At 43.7% G+C, this 21,235-nt stretch overlaps 1 protein-coding gene across 1 annotated transcript in view; it reads right to left on the minus strand.

Annotated features, from left to right (window-relative positions):
* The window catches only part of LOC125312295 (integrin beta-1-like), a 28,365-nt gene extending 21,628 nt beyond the window's left edge, over positions 1-6,737 (minus strand). Inside the window, 1 exon segment of the mRNA XM_048270751.1 lies at positions 6,359-6,737. The gene's annotated coding sequence lies outside the window, so the exon portion shown is untranslated.
* Positions 6,738-21,235: the final 14,498 nt, after the last annotated feature.

A 21,235-nucleotide genomic window follows, 5' to 3' on the forward strand; every position in this document is an offset into this window, starting at 1 on the left:
GACAGTGTTAAGCTAATGTAGTGCTAACAAGTTGCCAGTGTTAAGCTAATGCAATGCTAATGAGACGCTAGCGTTAAGCTAATCTAATGCACAAGATACATTAGTGTCTATGACGGGCTGATATGTTGTGGCCTATGATTTACTAAAACAATATTATCACCGTTTCAAACATCCCATCATCCATTCAAACATCCTAGGTCACTTACCACACACACACAGCTGCCATAGGTAGGGCAACACAGATTAGCCACGTGAACTCTCTCTCTCTCTCTCTCTCGTGCGTGCGCACACACACGCGCACACACACACACACACACACTCCAGGCAATCTGATATTTACACCACAAACGCATGCTGCTCTGTAAAGAGAAAACACCAAGGGTCTCCCAAAAGACTAAGCGCCCCACACACACACACACACAATATAGTGTTACTGAATATGCCAACTCAGAGGTACTATAATACAAAAGTTTGCTTTTCATGGGCCTTCCACACATGCAATAATAATTTAATACAAAATACATCATATCTCATTCTAATGCTTCCACAGGCAAGCTGACAATACTTCCCCGCTCAGAGATAAGAGTGTGGGTGTGTGTGTGTGTGTGTTTGTGCTATCTTTCCAAAACTCTCTGCCCTGAGGCAGAGGTTGAGTCTAACATTCCATCTCCAAACCGCGCCCACTCCCTCCTTCTTGGCCAATGACAGCGCACACCAAGTGACGGACAGCTTTTATGTAAATTATGGGGCTCTCTGGGTGTGTGTGTGTGTGTGTGTGTGTGTGTTTGTGTTTGTGTGTGTCTGTGTGTGTGGGCCCCCTTAATGTGAACTTTGTGAAAAAGATCATAATGTTACTGCCATTTCTAGTGTTCTAAAACACTATGTGTATGTGTATGTGTATGTGTATGAGGGAGAGACGTTCAAAGAAACAAGGTCATCCTGAGGTCACTGCAGCAGACCCTGAAACTCAGCAACTGAGCCCACACACACACACACACACACACCCCTCCCACCTGCTCAGAAAGCTCACAGTAGCAAAATGGTCCATTTCCTTAATTAAACTGCAGTACAAGCGCGCGCACATGCACACACACACACAAATTCCTGTCCTCAGACACACAACCCACTGTCCATAACTAGATTTCTCCTGCAAAGACTGACTGACCTCCCTCTGCATCTCACGACTGAACACACACACACACACACACACACACACACACACACACACTTAAAGGGTGGAGTTTCCAGCCAGCACAAAAGAGAGCTTCCTCATCACTCAGCGTGTGTGTGTGTGAATATGTGTATGTGTATGTATATGTGTGTATGTGCATATGTGTGTGTATGTGTGTGTGTGTGTGGCAATGTGCAATCTGCAGGCGGGTCACATCTGTCCCATCGTAGTCTCACTCATCCCACATTCACACCAGTGAAGGACAAGCAGCCAAATGCCAAACAAGTCCAAACAACAACTGGTACTAGTCTAGACTGCAGCAACTAGGTGATCCGCGCACGCACGCACGCAATAATAACAATCCTATATTTCCGCTAGGATTCTGTGTGTGCATCACTGACATACAGATCCGCCTGGAGAATCACACACACACACACACACACACACACACGCACGCACGCACGCACGCACGCACTAGGGCTTTGACTCCGAACTTCGTTATTCGAATATAATTCGATTATTTTAAAAATTAAAGATATTCGAACGAATTTTAGGGATCTCTTAATATTCGAACCTGTAGCCTATGGAAATAATTTTTTTGTAAATGTATTTGGTTGTAAACGTTGTTTTCAATTCAGATTCCGAGGTTTTTTTCACGCCTGGTGAAGTGAAATCGTGAGCTCATTAGCAAGGCTATTATTGGTCATCTGGGCTCCTGTAGGTGACGTTAGCATCCTTGCTGGTTCGCGCTTAGTGAGCTCCCACAGACAAAATAGACACTTTATTACTTTATTTTAAACTTAACCTTCCTCTGATTTTAATCACCTCAGTTATCAATCAAAGCAAACAGGGAAAAGAAATGTCAACACAATCATGAAATAAATAAATGTGCAGATAAGTCTGAATGAAAAGCAGCACTGGTTGAAGCCTGGACATATTGTAAACAAAGTAGCCTAACGTTAGCTTAATTTTCTATTTTATCATAGTCTACTGGTTAGACTGTTCAGTTTCCCCACGTGTGTTTCAGTTTCAAATGAATTCTTTTTCTCCTTGGGACAGGCCCGTTTGAGTCTTGGAAAATACTTTTCCATTTGCATCGGGATTGAGATGATTAGAACTTAGCAGTCAATTTGAATGCAACAGTTTTGAACAAATTCGTGCAGCGTGCTAATGATGCTAACCGGATTTAATAGCAATTTAGCCAGTCATCTTGCACGATTAATGTTTGGATTACATGTGCATGCTGAGGAGGGATGCACCTGTTGAGAGGGAGAGAGAGAGAGAGTGCATGGGGCAAGGAGAGTCTGTGTTGAGGTAGGCCTACTTCTATCGCCTACTCTGGTAGAGTTTGACATACTACAATGCAATATAGTCTATTTATTTATGGACAACGTAAGGCAGGAGGTGTGTGTTGCTTTTAATTATGAATGTTCTATTGAACGTATTTTTTATTGATATAGAGACGATTACATGTCTATTGCGATACATATCGTTTTATCGCCCAGCCCTGTGCTTAATAATAACAATTTTAACACACGCATAAATACTCAGCCTTTAGTGCACGTAGTCTATTGACATTGACTGATACACTGCCCTCTGGTGGACAGAACATATAGAACTTAAATTTGATACCAATATCGGTCTTACTGAAGACATTTAATGGTTAAAATATTATTAACACATATTCGAATATATTCGAATTTTTATATTAATAAACAAACAAACTTCGAATATGATTTTTGGGCAAAAGTCAAAGCCCTAGCACGCACGCACAATAATAATAATAATAATCAGGACCCAAACTACTATTCCTGAAGGTAGCCTTGGGATTATATTGCGGCGAAGCACTGCTCTTTGGGACTATATTGGGACTATATTGGGGCGAAACACTACTCCTTGGGACTATATTGGGGCGAAACACTACTCCTTGGGACTATATTGGGGCAAAGCACTACTCCTTGGGACTATATATTGGGGCGAAGCACTACTCCTTGGGCGCAGAGACTGTCTGTGCTGTAGCGAGTGATACAAGGTACTCATGGGCCGCGTGATATCTCTGCGCCCAAGTAGCAGTGCTTCGCCTGTGCTTTGCCCCAATATAGTCCCAAATTAATACCCGTCTAGGAAATCGCCTGGTCTTAATCTGCATTGCCATTCGTCCTCATTGTGAATACGCAGGCCACAAGAAGTAATTAGGGACTTTCTTTTTGTTCACTCAGTTCATACTCATGACATGCTGCCCGGCGACGAGAGTCCATTTACTATGCTAAGCTAAGCTTGGGGGGAGCTGCTGGACTGAGACACTGCATGCACAGAGGCCAGGTCTAATCTAGACTAGGTCTACACGTTGGTCTAAGGCCAGGTCTAATCTAGACTAGGTCTACACGTTGGTCTAAGGCCAGGTCTAATCTAGACTAGGTCTACACGTTGGTCTAAGGCCAGGTCTAAATTAGACCAGGTCTATACGTTGGTCTAGTCCCAGGTCTAAACTATACCAGGTCTACATGTTGGTCTAGGGCCAGGTCTAATCTAGACCAGGTCTACACATTGGTCTAGTCCCTGGTTCATAACTAATAATTTAACCACTGCACCTCTACTATGAGACAAGACAACACACACAACCATAAAACACATCCACGCTACTGACTATGCTGCACTTTCTCTCTCGTGTGTGTGTGTGTGTGTGCTTTCTCATAATGCTCTACACCCACACTTTGATCTATTTATGTACACCCAAGATTGATCTCTCTCTCTCTCTCTTTTCAGAGAACAGAAACAAAATCAGCAATCATCTGAAACCCCACAAGAAGACCTCTCCCCTAGTGCCTTGCGCACACTTGAATTTCCCCTGGGGATCAATAAAGTATCTATCTATCTATCACACAACCCCACCCTATTCACTGGTGTAAGTATCCATAGCAACACTCATGTTTGTCTCTGTATCCACTACTTTTGAGAATGTGTAAGAGGCTACTCTCTTCTCCATTTCTCTCTCTCTCTTCTTCATCTCTATTTCCAGCTCTTCTCCATTTCTCTCTTTCATTTCTCTCTCTCTCTCTCTCTGTAAGTGTGAGTCAGAGAGAACCTCTCCCTAGAAGCATGATCTAATTCAGCTCTGTGGGAACACCAAATAACTACTCTTGAAATTACACACACACATCAAAAATCAAATCCAGACCTGTCTGTATATATATATATATATATATATGTGTGTGTGTGTTTCAGATGAACCACAAACCATGACACACACCTGCATGTGTACTGCCGGTCTAGTCCCTCTGACACACACAACATGTCACTGAAAAACCCCTCCCTCCCTCCCTCCCTCCCTCTCTCTCTCCCTCTCTCCCTCTCTCTCTCCCTCTCTCTCTCCCTCTCTCTCTCTCTCTCATGAATTTATTGGTAAAATACACACACCTTTTTTTCATGACATGTGTGTGAATGTGTGTTTTCTGCTAATGGGACAGTTCAGAGTGGTACCCTGAAGCGTTCTCTCATTATCTCGTTCTCTCTCTAGGGGTCAAAGGTTATTGCTCTCCATTCTAGGGCCCTAAATGCTGTGCAGTCAGTGTTCTATGGCCCTAAAGCGTTCTGATGCTGTGCAGTGTTCTATGGCCCTAAAGCGCTCTGATGCTGTGCAATGTTCTAGGGTCCTAAAGCCTTCTGATGCTGTGCAGTGTTCTATGGCCCTAAAGCGTTCTGATGCTGTGCAGTGTTCTAGGGTCCTAAAGCCTTCTGATGCTGTGCAGTGTTCTATGGCCCTAAAGCCTTCTGATGCTGTGCAGTGTTCTAGGGTCCTAAAGCGTTCTGATGCTGTGCAGTGTTCTATGGCCCTAAAGCGCTCTGATGCTGTGCAATGTTCTAGGGTCCTGAAGCGTTCTGATGCTGTGCAGTGTTCTAGGGTCCTAAAGCGTTCTGATGCTGTGCAGTGTTCTAGGGGCCTAAAGCGTTCTGATGCTGTGCAGTGTTCTAGGGTCCTAAAGCATTCTGATGCTGTGCAGTGTTCTAGGGGCCTATGTGCAGTGTTCTAGGGTCCTAAAGCATTCTGATGCTGTGCAGTGTTCTATGGCCCTAAAGCGTTTTGATGCTGTGCAGTGTTCCTGGCTTGGGTGTCAGCTGTCAGGCCAAAGAGAGAAGATGTCTAAGGTGCAGAGGTGCTGCATTGCAACTACATCTGACCGCACGGCTGAGATGCTGTATTTTGGAAATGAAACTGCATTGTACTTCAGAACAACTGCAGTATACAGTACTTAAGTTAGGCTACCTTTTGTTAGAGGATGACCTAAGGCAAATGAATTTACCTGCTTGCAAACACACACACACACACACACACACAGATATGGGCGCTTTTCCATAACAATTACCTTAACTGGTCATGTGTGGAAACACTGTCCCAGGGAGGGGTCTGCTTAGACCAGTTTGGCCTATACTGAGCTTACAGGCAGCAGACAATCCTCCACATAACGCTCAAACTCTATAAGAGGCAACAGCAGCAACGACAAACCAGCGGGGTTTGAGACGCGTTGGAGAGCTCCATCATGTTGTGGTAAACTTCGCTCCTCAGTGGATACAGTTTTGCGTCGAAGTGCAACATTGTTTTAAGTCTACTGGGCAAACATTCTTATGCGAACGCACGACAGACACAGCTAGCGGCCTGGCTCCGGTTTGACTTTGAGTCGCTTTTAGAGTCAACAGCCAACTACCAAATAAAGCACTCTGCCCCTGGGCCCAACCCCCACTCCGACGCCCGTGAGTCGGGGCCTCGAAAAAAAGGAGTTGCCAACAGTACATCTTAGGCCTACAAAAGACAAAAGATCTAGAATGTCCGAACGAGTTGGAACGCATTCGGATTCGGAGTCCTCGTTCGTTTAGCTCACGTCTCGGCAGAATGACCCACACAATCCACACAATTACCGAGTGAAAAACTGAATCGCTTAGACAGGCTACGGGCGAAGAGCCGGACCCCCACCCTTCCCCACCGCACTGGGCCATAGGATATCCATTCCCCACCCAAAGTTACCGAGAGACCATAAAAAGATCCACATGGCCACAAAATGACACGGGACACACTCAAAAGAAACCGTAACACCACAAGTTTAACTGCAAAATAAAAAAGGCTGAGTTTATGATCGTGATAAAAAAAACCATAGCCAAAGGGCACAGGTTTTAACTCTGGAAAAAACTTACCTTGACACGTGTTTACTGGCGATAGAATAACCGTCTATTTAGCACACCATAAGCAGAAAAAAAAATCCTCTGCGTTATTGTTCCGATCCAGGGCTCGGTAAAACTGGATCGGTTTGGCCCAGCGTGTCTTTGTTGCTTGTCCGTTCCCTTGCGATCTCGCTTTACGATCAACAGGCCGTCTAGACTCCGCGTTAGCCTACACTTGTGTGACTCAGCTCTACTTAGAAAAATAACAAATAACTTTAAAACACACAAAGTCCTTATAATAAAACTTTAGCTATGGGCAGAGAATCCAGCTCGCCCTCTGACTCGGCCCGGGGGGACTTGGGTTTCCTTTCCTCCGACACTTTTTCGTTCTGACTCTCCCTACGACGCCAGCGGCTGACACACATTGGCCCGCCTACTCCTCGCTAGACACGCCCCACAGGAAATGCCAGGGAGCGGTTAGTCACTAACACGCACACATCTGATTGACCCCTTGCACATGCACAGAGACTCACTGTTATTAGAGGTGTGTGGATTGTGGGGTGTCACAGCTTTATATGGTAAGGGGACAGAGACAGCGCTGCATTGAAACACGCCATCCTGTTGCCCTGTCAGGAACTTCCAGGCTTGTAAACACACAGCACTCCCACACGGAGCTGGAGCTGGAGAGCTGGAGCTGGAGCAGCTACTGACTGGGAGAGCGACCAGGGAATCAAACCCTCCAGGGGCTTTGGCGCACTGTCTCCCAGGGCCCCTCCCACACGCTTAATCTCTGATCAACTACGTCCAGTTAACACACACCTCATCACAGTGAGGGCAACTATGTGTAGCTGTCATTTACTGGGGGGCTTCCGTGTGTGTGTGTGTGTGTGTTCCAGTAATACTTGGCTCGGGCATGTCCTCTCCCAGAGCTCGTATTACTCTCTGAATACGTCAGGCTTCCCAATATATACATTACACACACACACACACACACACACATTGACAGACAGACCTACATGTAGACACACACACACACATTGACAGACAGAGACACGTCACACACATTGACAGGCTTGCATGACTTAGATGTAGACCAACACACATGTTTAGTTGAATGTGTGAAGAAAGTAGGACTCCAGGGTGAAGAAGTTAAAGATAATGGTGTTTGTATGTGTGTGTGTGTGTGTGTGTGTGCGCTAAAAAATAATAATGATAGTATGTTGAAAATTGTGAAGGTGTGTTTAACAATTATGATGGTGTGGGTGTTAACCCTTAAAGGTGTACCATCACACGACAGGAATGTTGGAAAATCAACGTTCTAAAGAATATCTGGGTTCATTGAATTCACCATAGAATTTAACTCTCACACCTTTAAGGGTGTTAAAACTCATCTCAGGGTCAAAGGTCAGGCTGGCGCTGGGGAGATGGGACTTCTGGTCCCATCCCCCAGAGGCGTTGTACCCACCCAGATGTTTAGCATCTCCACTTTTTAAGTCCACAAGGATTACAGGTTATAACTGGCAAAATGCTCAATTTCATATCTCTTGGTCAAGGCACAGAGGGTTAATGTCTGCTCTCCAGCCCAGCCTGCCCTCTACTCTCCAGCCCAGCCTGCTCTCTACTCTCCAGCCCAGCCTGCTCTCCAGCCCAGCCTGCTCTCTACTCTCCAGCCCAGCCTGCTCTCCAGCCCAGCCTGCTCTCTGCTCTCCAGCCCAGCCTGCCCTCTACTCTCCAGCCCAGCCTGCTCTCCAGCCCAGCCTGCCCTCTACTCTCCAGCCCAGCCTGCTCTCCAGCCCAGCCTGCTCTCTACTCTCCAGCCCAGCCTGCCCTCTACTCTCCAGCCCAGCCTGCCCTCTACTCTCCAGCCCAGCCTGCTCTCCAGCCCAGCCTGCCCTCTACTCTCCAGCCCAGCCTACCCTCTACTCTCCAGCCTGCCCTCTGCACTCCAGCCAGTCCTGGCCTCACATGCAGGGAGCTACTACATCTTCTTATATTCCCTGTACCCAAAGAGATCTGTGTGTGTGTGTGTGTGTATAGGCTACATGAGGTCTCTCTGTGTGTGTGTGTGTGTATAGGCTACATGAGGTCTCTCTCTCTGTGTGTGTGTGTGTATAGGCTACATGAGGTCTGTGTGTGTGTGTGTGTGTGTGTGTGTGTGTGTGTGTGTATAGGCTACATGAGGTCTCTCTCTCTGTGTGTGTGTGTATAGGCTACATGAGGTCTGTGTGTGTGTGTGTGTGTGTGTATAGGCTACATGAGGTCTCTCTGTGTGTGTGTGTGTGTGTATAGGCTACATGAGGTCTGTGTGTGTGTGTGTGTGTGTGTATAGGCTACATGAGGTCTCTCTCTGTGTGTGTGTGTGTGTGTATTGGCTACATGAGGTCTGTGTGTGTGTGTGTGTGTGTGTGTGTATAGGCTACATGAGGTCTGTGTGTGTGTGTGTGTGTGTGTGTGTGTGTGTGTGTGTGTGTGTGTATAGGCTACATGAGGTCTGTGTGTGTGTGTGTGTATAGGCTACATGTGTTAAATGAAACTGAAAGCAAAGTTGAAACGGTCTTTGTGAGTTTGGCTTTACATTTCTTCATTTGATCAAAAGCGACTTATCAATTATACTTACATATGTCAATTATAGTTACATATGTCAATTATACTTACATATGCCAATTATGTAAATTACATTACAACGGCTATTGTCCCCAGAGCAACTCAGGGTTAAGTGCCTTGCTCATGGGTACAACAGAGGTTTGGGTTCCACATAGACTCACAGAGTGAGGTTTGGGTTTAAGATTGGGCTCACAGACTGAGGTTTGGGTTTCAGATTGTAATGAGATCCTGTTTAGTGGGCAATAGTGTTTGGGGCCACAATGAGGAACTGTTTAAGGTTGGGTTATAAATTTGAATGGCTCTTTTGTTTATGTTATCAGTGTCTGAGAAACTTCCGGAGGTTCTGTGACACAGCCAATATTACTCAGGCTGAGTCAGACTGCTTATCATAGTAGCATAACAACACCTCCAAGAGGAAGCCACACACACACACACACACACACACAAACACACACAGCCATGCTTACGCAAAAACTACTGGCCCAATTTCCATGTAACTTGAAGGGTGTAGCAGGTAAAGAGGTGTAGCGAGGCCCACACATGATTCAGTTGGGCTTTGGCTTCTCTTCTGCTATTCTTGTCTGGTTTGTTCTCTTGTTTTCAAACAAAGGAAATGCATTTCTGATTGGCCAGCAGCCAGACCAACGGATACGCTGTCTGCTGAATTATTGAAACTAAGCAGGTGTGGGTCACTGCTTGGATAGGAGACCTCCTTGGAAAACTAACTTGCTGCTGGAAGTGTTGTTGGTGGGAGGCCAGAAGGTGGCACTCTTCCCTCAAAAAGATGGATCCCAATGCCCCAGTGCAGTGACGGGAACACTGCAGGAGATGCTAAACAGAGGTCCTGACTCACTGTGGTCATTAAAGATCCCATGGCACTTATCGCAAAGATTAGGGGCTTCCCCAGTGTCCTGGCTAAATTCCCAACCTGGCTCATTCAATCTGACTCCCTAACCATCACGCAGTGTGATTGGCTCATTCAATCTGACCCCCTAACCATCCCGCAGTGTGATTGGCTCATTCAATCTGCAGTGTTTCCCATACATTGACTTATTTGTGGCGGCCCACCACAATATTAACAATAACCACCATTCAATGATTTTCCAGGTTGTATTAAATTGTGCTTAAATCTGGTTCATCATAACCACGCTACGCTAATTTGTTAAAAAACTGTTGAATTCAACATAATTCTGCAAACCTACCCCCACAAATAGAATTCCTTTCTGTGGGAAACACTGATCTGACCCCCTAACCATTCCACAGTGCAATTGGCTCATTCAATCTGACCCCTTAACCATCCCACAGTGCAATTGGCTCACTCTGATGTCTTGAGTTTTGACTTGCACAGACCAAGCTGAGTGGTCTTGTAAGTTTTATAAAGTTTCTTTTTTATTTATTGTTCTAAAAGGCATTTAATGTCAGCTCTACTGGCACCGACCTGCTTACTGTGCCCCCCCCCCCCTGTACTGTACAATCAGTTTGATGCACCGAAGCACCACAGTCGTAATATACCTTGTTTTCCTGAGAGTCTCAGGAATCGATCAATGTTAATCTTTCTAAGACAAAAGGTGTTTTGTGCATACTGTATTTGATTATTAAACAGACAAAAGGTCTTTTGTGCATACTGTATTTGATTATTAAACAGACAAAAGGTGTTTTGTGCATTACTGTATTTGATTATTAAACAGACAAAAGGTGTTTTGTGCATTACTGTATTTGATTATTAAACAGACATCTCTCTGGGGATTCGGCCAATGCTGGTTGACGGTGGCAAAAAAGCCAAAGAACTGCTACACAGGATTACACTGTTTGGCGCTTAGCCATTGCCAATGTTAGATGTGTGTGTGTGCCATTGCCAATGTTAGATGTGTGTGTGTGTGTGTGTGTGTGTGCCATTGCCAGTGTTAGATGCGTGTGTGCCATCAGTGTTGGGAGTAATGCGTTACAAAAGTCATGTAATTACTGTAATATATTGCTGTTTGCGGTAACGCGGTAATGTAAGGCATTACAACACTAAAAATGGGTAATATTTTACTCGGTACAAACTTCAGTAACGCGCGTTACAATGCATTTTAACCCAAAATTAAGCGGTGTTTTGTTTTGATACACATTCGCAAACACCACCACGAGAAATCTGAGCAAAATAGTAGAACATTATCTTCTGATACTGGTTGAAGATGACTGTGGCTGCAGCAGACTCGAAGTCGGACTCTATTTGCGGAATGGACATAAGCCTACGCTCATTATTTTCAGCTTGTCAGAGACAAGGATATGAAGAACATAATAGTTAGTGCATTTTGTGTGCGAAACCGAAAGATCCCTCGCGAAATAGCACAAGTCATTTAATGAAACATCTAAAGTGGTGCCACGCTAATCTTTTTGATTCTTGATAAAACACAAACTATGATCTTCTATTGCATGTCAGCTTTGAGCTGTGAACTTGAATTAAAGAGAATAAAGGGATAGAAATGCAGAAAAAGCTTGTGCAGCCTGGCAGTGCCACCGCTTCCATGCGCATCACGCACTTTGCGTATGGCAAAGGACAGAGGGGACACCCAAATGTAAGGGACCGTTCGTTATTTATAAACGGGGTCACCGGAGGAAAATAGGGGAGGGTCATGTCTTTTTATTCTTTGTTGAGGGGAGGGTCACCTAACTTTTTTTTGTCTAGGAAGGGGGTCACCCATCTTTTGTATTAATGAAAACAGCAAAAAATCAAAGTGGCTTGTTTGATTGTTGATTTCTGTCGCCATATAACGTTCTCTTTCGTTCCATAGCTCTGTCAACATTGAACAATGAAAATAAGGGAGATTGGCTCTTTGGCTCTTAGCCTGGCAGGTGCGCACGTAGATATAGCCTACGGCCGAACACTGCAAGCGCCAATGAATCGTGCTCTCACGACAACGACGTCGTTAACTTAAATAGGCCTACTGTAGGTTAACGTAACTCTGAGTTCGCATTCAAGCAAGCAAAACGATGATTTGAATACATCTGTTTCTCTGGAAGGGCAAGGGGTAACAACAGGACAACACAGAGACAGGCCAGAATGCAGGACTAATGTTATGAGAGTATTACAGTAAAATGGGATATTCTACGGGATAATATTAAAACGGCAATACAGTTTTAAAGGATCATTTTAACTTTTTAAGACAAAGTTAAAATGATAGGCCTAAACCCGGAAAAAGTTGGCATGTTAGGTATTTTTCGGTCCCTGTGATTATTTGTGCTAACGGCCTTTTCAAGTTATTTGAGAAGGAAGTGTAGCAAGCTCCCAAATTGACGCTCGTCTGAGAAATTGAGTTTTGGATAATGTTCAGCTTCCTCGCAACTTTTACAATGACTGAGGAAGTTTAGAGACGAGTCCATAGCAACAAGTTCATGTGTTGAATTAGTTATTACCCAGTGTGCTTTGTTGAATGGTCTCAATGTTTTATTGTTTTATTTCATGTGAATACTTGAGGAGTAACTTATTTCAAGTAGCCTAGGCTAATGCAGTTGCAGGAAGTGTGCATTTAGTTTCCATGCTTATTGTGTTTCCACAACAATGTTAGTGAGTAAATCTTCTGAAATGGCCACCATCTTAGTGAAGTGTGATGTGTAAGATCAGAAAGCAGAGGGTAAATTTAGAATGATAGTTTAAGTCGATGTGTTTTCATAGCGCTCTATAACATGGGCCGAAGGTATCGACAATTGGAAAGACTGCTGAAGGACCGTTGAAAATTGTCTTACAGGCAGGGGAGGGTCATTCAACTTTTGATTGAAGCACTCAAAATCCCTCCGATGACCCCGTTTATAACTAGATGTACCGCAGAGCGGTACAAAATATGACCGCCGCCCAGTCCAGCACGTTTTCCACAAAAATAAATCACGCTGAAGGGCCTATATGATTCTAACTGTCTCACTAAATTGCATTATCCACACTCAATTCTCACTGGTATCTGCTAGACAACAAGTACCAAAACATGATTAGTTCATAGATTTCACATGTAAAACCCCACCCCCCATCTTGCCTGTTCATAATTCTGAGAAATTCTTGAATTGTGTGCATGTGCGCAGTACACGCTTATGTTTATGTGTGTGGGGTGTGTGTGTGTGTGTGCTTGTGTTTTTGCCTGCGTGATATGTGTTTGTTGCATGCATGCGTGCATATGTCTACTGTGTGAGTATGTGTCATAATGATGATTACTGTGAATGTATGTGTGTGCGCAGGTATCTGTTTATGCACATGTGTGCACATGGAATGGGTTAACATGACCCTGGAGGCAAACATATCGGAAAAAATGGGTCATCCTAGGCCCTAGCTGTTCTCAAGATATTCACAGAAAACTGTGTCTGCCCTACCCTCCTTCGGGGGTCCAGTACAGCGGGGGCTACAGATCAAAACGAAAAATGATGGTTCCATGCTATCCATGTGGGGTTACATGCCCACCAAGTTTCGCGGTACCCGGTCTTTCAGTGTCCCGAATACTTGTTGGTGTACGGTCACTAAATGTACACATAAATGATTTTATTGTAAGGCCCCCATGAACGAAACTTCACAAAACTTGGCATGCATTTGGAGGGTGTCATAATGATCCTACACTTTCAATTTCGTGCAGTTTTGACCATGTCAGCCAGAGATATTGTGATGAAAACACCAATTTTTTTTGCTTTTTTAATTTTTAACTAGGTGGCGCTATACATGAAATAAGTGGTAATGGGATGGGTTGACATGCCCCTTAAGACCAACATACAAAAAAAAAGGTGGACCTCCTAGGCCCTACGGTTCTCGAGATATTCACAGAAAACTGTCTCCGGCCACCTACAGGCCAGTTGGTGTATAGTAACATAAATTAATTTATTGTGTGGCCCCCCATGAACGGAATTCCACAAAACTTGGTGCATACAGACGGTGTCATAATGATCCTACACTTCCAATTTCGTGCAGTTCTGACTATGTTAGGTCACAGATACCTGCAATTACAACACCTCATATTTTTTTTTGTGTTTAACTAGGTGGCGCTTATACATGAAATGAGTGGTTATGGAATGGGTTGACATGGCCCCTGAGAGGCAAACATACGGAAAAAAATGGTCCTCCTAATTCCCTACGTTTTCAAGATATTCACAGAAAACTGTGTCTGCCCTACCCTCCTTTCGGGGTCCAGTCCAGCGGGGCTACAGATCAAAACGAAAATGATGGTTCCATGCTATCCATGTGGGGTTACATGCCCACCAAGTTTCGTGGTACCCGGTCTTTCAGTGTCCCGAATACTTGTTGGTGTACCGGTCACTAAATGTACACATAAATGATTTTATTGTAAGGCCCCCATGAACGAAACTTCACAAAACTTGGCATGCATTTGGAGGGTGTCATAATGATCCTACACTTTCAATTTCGTGCAGTTTTGACCATGTCAGCCAGAGATATTGTGATGAAAACACCAATTTTTTTGCTTTTTAATTTTTAACTAGGTGGCGCTATACATGAAATAAGTGGTAATGGGATGGGTTGACATGCCCCTTAAGACCAACATACAAAAAGGTGGACCTCCTAGGCCCTACGGTTCTCGAGATATTCACAGAAAACTGTCTCCGCCACCTACAGGCCAGTTGGTGTATAGTAACATAAATTAATTTATTGTGTGGCCCCCATGAACGGAATTCCACAAAACTTGGTGTGCATACAGACGGTGTCATAATGATCCTACACTTCCAATTTCGTGCAGTTCTGACTATGTTAGGGTCACAGATACCTGCAATTACAACACCTCATTTTTTACTTTTTGTGTTTAACTAGGTGGCGCTATACATGAAATGAGTGGTTATGGAATGGGTGACATGGCCCCTTGAGATCAACATACAAAAAAATGGTCCTCCTAATTCCCCACGGTTTTGAGATATTCACAGAAAACTGTGTCTGCCCTACCCCTCCTTCGGAGGTGCAGTCCAGCAGGGCTACAGATCAAAACGAAAAACGATGGTTCCATGCTATCCATGTGGGGTTACATGCCCACCAAGTTTCTCGTTACCCCGGTCTTTCAGTGTCCCGAGAATCATTGGACGGAAATTTGGGCATCTTGAAAAAAAAAAACCTATATGACCCCGCTTCATGCTGACCATGCTCACCATGTGATAACTCTCATTTGGCTTGACTGAAGATAAAACACACACACACATATGGGTGCATAAGGTCGTGTTTTTACTTCCTCTATCTTTTGTGTGCAGGTGAGTTTGGGTGCTGTTTCTGTGTACATGTGTTTGGGTGTGTGTGTGTGTTTAGGGAGGAGGCGATGTTGTGTTAAAACCTCAAGAGCAAAAAGGAAGTGGACATCAGCAAAAAGATATTCTCTTGTGTGCGTGTCTATGTACACACGTTTCTATGTATTAGTGTTACTTGGCACATGTGTGTGTGTGTGTGTGTGTGTGTGTATGTGACATGTAGTTGTTCAACTGACTTCATATGAATATCGTATGAAGTCCTGCGCTAATCAACATGTAATTGTTTTATTGACTACACACAGTGTGCTCATCTAGTCCTGTCAAACAACATGACACACGCACATGCACTGTGATATTGATGCAGCAGGACAGCGTACGTGTGATGTGTTGGTGGTATGCACTGTGATAATATTGATGCAGCAAGACAGCTCAAATGTGATGTGTTGGTGGCATGTTTAAACAGGAATTATTCACCTGGGGGGTTCAAGTGCCACTTTGGCAAGTGTGTTTCTCTGTATGTGTGTTTTTGTAGTCATATTTCACATAATTCATGGTCCAAACCTAACCACACTCTATGTACATAATTTCTCAGAAACAAAAAAAACCTCAAGAGCAAACAGGAAGTGGACAACGGCAAAAATATATTCTCTTGTGTGTGTGTGTCTGTGCGCACACGTTTCTATGTATTAGTGTTACTTGGCATGTGTGTGTGTGTGTGTGTGTATGTGACATGTAGTTGTTCAACTGACTTCATATGAATATCGTATGTCCTGTTTTTGTGTTGGTCGCATGCACTGTGATAATACTGATTGTGGCAATAAAGTGTTTGTATGTGTTTATGTATGGTCATATTTCATAAAATGCATGGTCCAACATAGTCAATAAAACAACTACATAACCATACTCTATGTATATAATTCCTCAAAAACAAGAAGTAACATGGCCAGTTATCACACACACACACAAACTGTATGGTTTTATTTGTGGCTCTCATAGTTGACTTTGAAGCCGCAGCAGGAAGGTTCAAACAGTTCAAACAGGAAGTTAGTTCAGTCGATGAGTTGAGACTCAGGAAGTAGCTTCAGCGGTTTTTAGCAAAGACCACATGAAAACACCACAACATCTCCATAGCAATGACCTCTGACCTTGCAACAGCAACATGTGGGAACCCAGACACCATGACAACAGATATGTTGTCATGATGACACATGAGCTGTGTAATACACACTAGCCTGTAGTGCTGGCAGTGGGATTCATCACTCCTGGATGTGCAGGAGTGATGAGTGCAGGAAAGATCTCTGAGATTCCACCATTATATCTGAGAGGAGAGGCTGTGCCTCTGGTTCTGTAATGCCACCATTACTCTATATCTTGGAGGAGAGACTGTGCTTCTGGTTCCAACTGATCTCTGGGAGGGGAGGCTGTGCCTCTGGTTCCAACTGATCTCTGGGAGGGGAGGCTGTGCTTCTGGCTCCAACTGATCTCCGGGAGGAGAGACTGTGCCTCTGGCTCCAACTGCTCGCTACCTGGGCTGGCGTGTACTGTAGGCTCCTCTCTCTCTCACACACACATCAAGTTCAGGAAATGGTACAGAAGGCATCCAAACGTCTGTATCGGCTGAGGGTCCTGGCTCGAACAAGAATGACAGTTTTCTACACTATTCTGCTCTCATTAGATCCATGCTGTAGTGTGGACATGTTGGTGACCTCCTGCTGGTGTGAACATGTTGGTGACCTCCTGCTGGTCCATAGTGTGGACATGTTGGTGACCTCCTGCTGGTGTGAACATGTTGGTGACCTCCTGCTGGTCCATAGTGTGGACATGTTGGTGACCTCCTGCTGGTCTGATGTGTTGAATCATTGAATGCTTAGCTGGAATGATGTTTTGTAAAGCAGGCATATCTGCGGGCATGTAATTGGGCATATCTGCGGGGATGTAATTGGGCATATCTGCGGGCATATCTGCGGGCATGTAATTGGGCTACAGGTTTTCTGGAGGAATAGCATGTTTGTCACGGGCATTGCACTAGTATAATAACTTTCTGCAGCATTCGGAAAAACCCTATAGCCTAATAAGCACACACACACACACACACACACACACTCTCTCTCTCTCTCTCTCTCTCTCTCTCTCTCTCCCTCTCCCTCTGTGTGTGTGTGTGTGTGTGTATGTGATGCAGACAGAGCCTTTCTAATGAGGAGACAGCACTCAAAGAATCTCCAATAGAATGGGGTTAGTATGGGGTTAGTCTGCCCGAAATAGATGTCCGATAAAAAGCCCAAAAAGCGTTTGTGTGTCCAGGAACCTGCTCTTGCCTTGTGTTTCCATGACGATCCTGCTCTGGCCTGTTCCTCTCAGTCCTTGTGTTTCCATGACGATCAAAGGACCCTGGTCAAACTCGCCAGCCTCTCAGGGCCGTTTCAAGGAATTTGGGGGCCCCAAGCAAAATGGACATGGAGGGAAATTTGAAATTTGAAATCATGAAATTTAAGCAAAGCACCTTGAGGGAGAAAGAAAAGATATGTTAGCATTTCCATATTTTGATATTTAGAAGGGATGCAGCTGCTTTTCACAACTACGAATGCTTACTGTAAAAACATCCCAAGCTAATGTTATACATTGACCTAGGCCTACTTGTAGCTTAACATAGCATTTAAGCATTCCTAACCCCCATTTGGTAAATAGATTATCACGGTCGAATAGTTAGTATAGCAGAGAAGCTATGCCACTTTCATCAACACCTATTACAAAGCTATAGCAATGTTATGTCATTAAATCCGATAAACAGTGATTCTGGAACAGATCTGCGTCTTCCTTATCCCGTTAATAAACATATTACAGTATGTAACCATATTCTGTCCGTTCGAAAAAAAAAAGTTGCGCTAACTGTTCTAGTTTGTTACAAGCAACATGGGCCAGTAGTTAACATACATTTTTTTTGTTAGGCTAGCCTTCCTGCTGCGACATTACACCATTTGTACAAGACAAGTAGACAAGTAGAGATATTTTATCCAGTGTATTTTATCACTTACCACTATCTTGTTTTTTCATGTCATCCTCTTCCTTTCTCTTCTGGCTTCCGGACGCATAATTCTGCTTCATTATGACTGCAGAGGTTTTATATTTTCGCGGCAGCAGCAGACACCACAAACCTGGCTGGCTGGCTGCTGTCAGCGACTACTGAGAGGGGCCCCCTTGAGGGGGATCCAGGTATTGCCGGTAACAGTGTCGTTGCACTTTACTGCATTGACTATCAAAGGGGCGCTCACAGTTTGTCGTTGCATTTGATTCTTAACCAGTCGTTGTGTTGGGGCCCCTGGCCAGCTCGGGGCCCCAAGCAATTGCTTGGTTTGCTTGCCTTCTAGCGACGGGCCTGCAGCCTCTGGAAGTTCTTTACAGGACCTAGGCCTACCCGTATGCAGCTTTTGCTGCACAGTCACGACACTAATTAGATTAACTAAAATTGCATAGCAGCTGCAGCAAATACTCTCCCCACACTGACACCTTTGCTAAAGCCTTTATTATCATTTACTTACATGCAGAGAAAGTAACCTAAACATTCTTACTACCTAAATTAGTCCATCTTTAGTCTATCTAGGAGAAAATGTTCCAGGTCCGGTAGTGGAAATGGGCCTTTTGATGCAGCTCAGTGGTGCTGCTCTGTGGATGCGCTGCTGTGTGCTCTGCTGAAGTCCCTGATCATCCTCTAGTGGCCACTCTTCAGAACTACAGCTAAAGAGCACCCTGAGAATTGAGGTAATGAAACAGACAAAGAGAGTGAGCGCCCCCGTGTGGACACACACAGAAATAACACACATACACACTCATGAGGCTTTTTGTGTGTGACGAAACCACACACAACACCCTCAGAGAAAGTGCAAATCCAAACGGGTTTTGAGAGAATGTCAAACGATTCTAAAGGGATTTAAACCAAATGTGTGTGAGTGCTGGGTAATTAAAATGAAATGTGTGTGTGTATGTATGTGTGTGTGTGTGTGTGTATAGAATAAACTGAGAATAAACTTTACAGAAAATATATTTTAAATCCTACTCCTGTAAACCATGGTATGTATAAATCATATAGAAATAAATATATTAATTCCATCAGATCTGTTAAAATGCAATATTTTCACATCATATACATCATCATATACATTTGGGGGCATCCGTGGCCTACTGGTTAGCGCTTCGAGGGTTGCCGGTTCGAACTCCGACCAGTAGGCACGGCTGAAGTGCCCTTGAGCAAGGCACCTAACCCCTCACTGCTCCCCGAGCGCCGCTGTTGTTTCAGGCAGCTCACTGCGCGGGGATTAGTGTGTGCTTCACTTCACTGTGTATTCACTCGTGCTGAGTGTGTTTCACTAATTCACGGATTGGGATAAATGCAGAAACCAAATTTCCCTCACGTATCAAAAGATTATATATACACACAGTATGCATTCATACACAAGTGACTACATACAAATATATATACAGAAACATACTCATCTGCAATATCTTTATACGCATATATTTGCATGTCATATACCTATATACCAGTGTTTCTCAAAGTGTGGTGGTCCGCAAGCTATCCCAACTGGTCCGCAAGCAGACGTGGTAAAATATAATATAGGTGAGTTGTTTGCAATATTGAACCAACTTGTATGTAAATCCAAATAGTTCTGCAACACTGTCTATGTAAGATATGCCAATTTAAATCATATGAATCCTCTGACACAATAAGCAAGGTGGAAAGACAATTAGCAAGGTGGTTCAGTGAGTAGGCCTATTGTGTCTATTAGCTAGGTGGTCCGTGAGGTTGTTTTACTGGTTAAATGGTCCTTGGTCTGAAAAAGTTCATGACTTTACTCAAGTACATTTGAGAGGCAAATATTGTACTCTTTACTCCACTACATTTCTATCCATAACCGTGAGTACCCGTTACTACTTCTAAAAAAAAAGGTAAAAAGAAAAATCTCAGGAACCCTCAATTTGTTGTTTCCCTCTCAAACGTGATTGGATTGTGCAGGCACCACTGATTGCGACAGCCTATCAGCAATCACCTTTAGCTTTCCGCCAAAGTCAACTCCATGGTCAGATTTAGATAAGAGACGAAACCATGGACGAAACAATTGATGAAGACGCCATGGCAGGTCCATCCCGGAATGTGCCAACCTGTGGCCCCACCTGCCAGACTATTTCAAATTTTCTGAACAAGTTAATGATAGTTTTAAGCTTCAAGTGTTTGAATTACAAAATAGTATTTTGTATTTGAAATATGTATTTTAAATACATGTATTAGAAATACTGCCCATCCCTGGCAACATGGTAAAAAGATGAAAATGACTTGATTTTACTTCCAATTCATTTTACATTCTCCAAGGTATTAACATTAACATTTTTCATTACTCCACGTAGGACGATTCTGTACATAAATTTAAGCACTGTGATAGTAGTAATGCAATATTTAGAAAATGTAGGCTACTCTTGTACTCTTGATACTCAAGTACTTTTAAAAATAAGTACTTCAGTACTTTTACTTAAGTAGACATCTGACTGTTGTACTTTTACTTGTACTTGAGTAAATTTTGGCAAGAGGTATCTGTACTTTTACTCAAGTAATGAAGCTGTGTACTCTGTCCACCTCTGCTTAAATCTGGTTAGCATCATAACCATGCTGTGCTAATTTGTTGAATTCAATAAAATTGTTGTATTGAAGTGAATTCTGCAAACCAACCACCACAAATGGATTTCAATTCTGTGGGAAACACTGAGACAACAAGACAATGATAGGGAGGCACACTCAAAGATAAGAAAATATAGATAGATAGATACTAATATAACGGAATATAATGAATATTATATAACTCTAGCCTTCACATACACAGGCAATGTGAATTTCCCTCAGCCACAGTATGTCATGTGCGCAGGTTCTGTCTAATAACTCGTTGAAGCCTTCACTCTACAAAGACATTTAGAAACGAAACATGGCAATTTGAAAAATAAGCCATGGGAGTTTTTTGAGTGACAATTGAGACTGCTTTCTAACACCAAGAAATGTCTGATGGCGCCAGATAAATAAAATGGCACCTGTAAATAAGGCAGGAGTAGAAGCGTCTTACATGG

Source organism: Alosa alosa, chromosome 19 (assembly GCF_017589495.1).
Source record: "Alosa alosa isolate M-15738 ecotype Scorff River chromosome 19, AALO_Geno_1.1, whole genome shotgun sequence".
In the NCBI taxonomy this organism is placed as follows: Eukaryota; Metazoa; Chordata; class Actinopteri; order Clupeiformes; family Clupeidae; genus Alosa; species Alosa alosa.